Source organism: Somniosus microcephalus, chromosome 24 (assembly GCF_052327205.1).
Source record: "Somniosus microcephalus isolate GS21.2 chromosome 24, FLI_Smic_1.0, whole genome shotgun sequence".
Lineage (NCBI taxonomy): Eukaryota > Metazoa > Chordata > Chondrichthyes > Squaliformes > Somniosidae > Somniosus > Somniosus microcephalus.
Window position 1 is genome coordinate 22,422,004 of NC_141010.1, and position 3,826 is coordinate 22,425,829.

Genomic DNA, 3,826 nt, shown 5'->3' on the forward strand with positions numbered 1-3,826 from the left:
TAATCACTTGCTTTGATGCTATGTTAAAGGAATGCTCCAAAGTAAGGTCAACAGTTAGCCTCTGTTCAATCATTAACACAAAAGAATATTCCCCATTCAATTTATTTTTTGAAATGTTATTTCTAAGTTGCTGTAGTGGTTGCCCTCCTGAACAGGGCTGCCGTCTGTAAACTGCCTCCAAAGACATGGGAATATCCTCAGAGCTGCTCCCATTGCGAGCTGCTCCAAGGAAATTCCTGGCCAGGATGTTTCAACTGCAAGACTGCTAAATCTTTTCAATGAAAAGGTAAGGAGGACTTGGGAGCTGAGCAACAAAATGTAGCCTTAACCAAATAGCTATTGTCACTTATAATCTGCCTGAAGGTGGCAGCCTCAATTGGCAGGACACCCACTGCACGGAAAATTTAAAACACATTATAGCTCACAAATTCATCTTTTTATATCATTGCTGCAAGAAGGTGCTTGGAAACTTGGCGAATGCCATTATAAAACCATCTCCTAGAATATTCCTTGAAATGTTAATCAATCATACAAGGGGACATCAGGGATATGCATCCCTATCAAAGATTAATGTGGAGGGCAGCATTTAACAGAAATAATGGACACTGCAAAAAAAGTAAAACTGAGGTTTGGAAAATTGCAATTTTAATAAAAACATTTTACTAATCAATATCAACTTAATGTGATAAGTAACACTGACTTTCCTTCATTCACTGACAGAAACCAATCTTAAAGTTTGACCAAAATGCGCCATAGAAATGGATTCATATAAATTCCCATCCAGATTGTCAGCTTAACCCATGATATCTCGCTAACTGCACAGTATTTTGTGAATGAAATAGATATGATTCAAGAAGCATTTGAGAAAAATGGAATTCAGAGCAATGAATAGAGGGAAAAAAAGAAACAAACAGACCACAACAATTCGAACTTAATAAAAACATAAAATGCTGGAAATGCTCAGCAGGTTGGGCAGCAACTGTAGAGAGAGAAATAAAGTTAATGGCCCAGATATTTCGATCCTTACGGGTGGGTATGGGCTGTGTGCACAGCGCATACGCTGAAAACCAGCATTTCCGATCTGTCAAGAAAGCTCTTGACGGATCCTCCGGCTGTGCTGGAGCAGGGCCTCTGTGGGCGGATAGTTCCGTTTTTTGGAGACCCTCTGCCCGCAGGAAACCCTTACAATTCTTGCGCCTGGTAAAAGCCTGCGTAAGGCCTGCTTTTACCAGGATAAGAGTTTTTTAAAAAAAATTTCCACTGATTTATCATTTAAAAATACTTTTTAAAAAAGTAAGTTTATTTTTAGCCCCGTAAAAAACTTTAATTATTTTTTTCAAAAATTTAAATTTTTGTTTACAATAGTTAATTTATTGTAATTTTAAGTCATTTTAAAAATGTGATGTTTTTACTATGTTTTGGGGGTGATCTCCATTCATATATTTGACAGGTCTTCCTGTCAAATGTATGAAGGGAGACTCCCTTCTATGATTGGCTCCCCATGGCCCACGTGATCCCAGGGATGCTGCGAACTACGCGCGCTTCTAGGATATGTGGGCCCTGCGCACCGGCAGTTTGGAGAGGCCCAGGAGCGGAGTTGTGTGCATCCCGGGAGCCCTCAGGTAATGGCACAGATTTTTCCAGATCGCAGTCATCCACCCGCGGGAGGCCTGCGATCGGAATATCTGGGCCAATGTTTCAGTTCGATGACCTTTTGACAGAAATAAGAACATAACAATTAGGAGCAGGTGTAGGCCATACGGCCCCTCTAGCCTGCTCCACCATTCAATAAGATTATAGCTGATCATCGACCTCAACTCTACTTTCCCGCCCGATCTCCATATCCCTTGATTCCCCCAGAGTCCAAAAATCTATCGATCTCCGCCTTGAATATATTCAATGATTCAGCATCCACAGCCCTCTGGGGTAGAGAATTCCAAAGAGTCACAACCCTCTAAGTGGAGAAATTCCTCCTCATCTCAGTCTTAAATGGTTAACCCCTTATCCTGAGACTATACCCCCTAGTTCTAGACTCTCCAGCCAGGGGAAACCTCTCAGCATCTACCTTGACAATCTCCCTCAGAATCTTGTATGTTTCAATGAGATCACCTCTCATTCTTCTAAACTCCAGAGAGTATAGGCCCAGTCTACTCAATCTCTCCTCATAGGACAGCCCTCTCATCCCAGGAATCAACCTAGTCAACCTTTGTTGCACCACCTCTAAGGCAAGTATATCCTTCCTCAGATAAGGAGACCAAAACTGTGCACAGTACTCCAGGTGTGGTCTCACCAAGGCCCTGTACAATTGTAGTAAGACGTCCTTACTCTTGTACTCCAACCCCCTTGCAATAAAGGCCAACATGCCATTTGCCTTCCTAATTGCTTGCTGTACCTGTATGCTAACTCTGTGTGTTTCCTGTACGAGGACACCTAAGTCTCTCTGAACACCAACATTTAATAGTTTCTTACCATTTAAAAAATATTCTGTCTTTCTATTCTTCCTACTAAAGTGAATAACCTCACGTTTCCCCACATTTTACTCCATCTGCCACCTTATTGCCCACTCAATTAACCTGTCTATATCCCTTTGCAGGCTCTTTGTGTCCTCCTCACAGCTTATTTTCCTGCCTAGCTTTGTATCGTTGGCAAACTTGGATACATTACACTCAGTCCCTTCATCTAAATCATTAATATAAATTGTAAATAGCTGAGGCCCAAGCACTGATCCTTGCAGCACCCTACTAGTTACAGCCTGCCATCCTGAAAATGACCCGTTTATCCCTACTTTCTGTTTTCTGTCCGTTAACCAATCCTCTAACAATGCTAATCTATTATCCCCAACCCCATGAGCCCTTATCTTGAGTAACAACCTTTTATGTGGCACCTTATCAAATGCCTTTTGGAAATCCAAATATCCACTGGTTCCCCTTTAGTAACATCCTCAAAAAACTCTAATAAACGTGTTAAACACGATTTCCCTTTCAGAAAACCACGTTGACTCTGCCTAACCATATTATGATTTTCTAAGTGCAGGGTTACATTTGCTACCTTCCAATCAGCTGGGACCATTCTAGAATCTAGGGAATTTTGAAAGATCGCAACCAATGCATCCACTAGCTCTGCAGCCAGAACCCTAGGATGTAGGCCATCAGGTCCAGGGGATTTGTCGGCTTTTAGTCCCATTAATTTCTCAAGTACTTTTTCTGCACTGATCTTAATTACTTTAAGTTCCTCACTCTCATTAGCTCCTTGGTTCCCCTCTATTTTTGGTATGTCTTTTGTGTCTTCTGCTGTTAAGGCAGCTACAGATAAATAAAGTACACATTTGGTTTGCAAAATACCTCTGGGACATAGGTCTGCAATCCTGACAGGTGGGCTGTGTGTGCAATTGTCTCATTAACATTAATCAGACTACAAAAACTGGTATTGAGATTGTTGCAGTGTTATGAGAATTGATGCTGGAAATCTAACTGGATAGATTGACAGCATTGCATGGTTATTACAGGCAAGATCACCCTTCAAAAATTCATAAGGATACTTTCAAGGTATATTTTAAGATTTTTTGCCCAGCACATCTAAGCTGAAATACTCCAAGGAATGTTAAATGTGGGTGCACCTGTACACACTCAGCAGGTATTGAGATGTGGGAGGATTGTCCAATACCATCAGCTTAAATCAATTGTCATTCCGCCCACCTGAAAGACTATCCTTCAAAAGAAAACTTGTGTTTGATTTCTCAATCCTTCTTGGGATAGGAGTTTGCCCAATTTGGTTCCAAAAGAACTCACTCGATTTGAATCAAGATATAAAGCTAGGATTCTTGGCA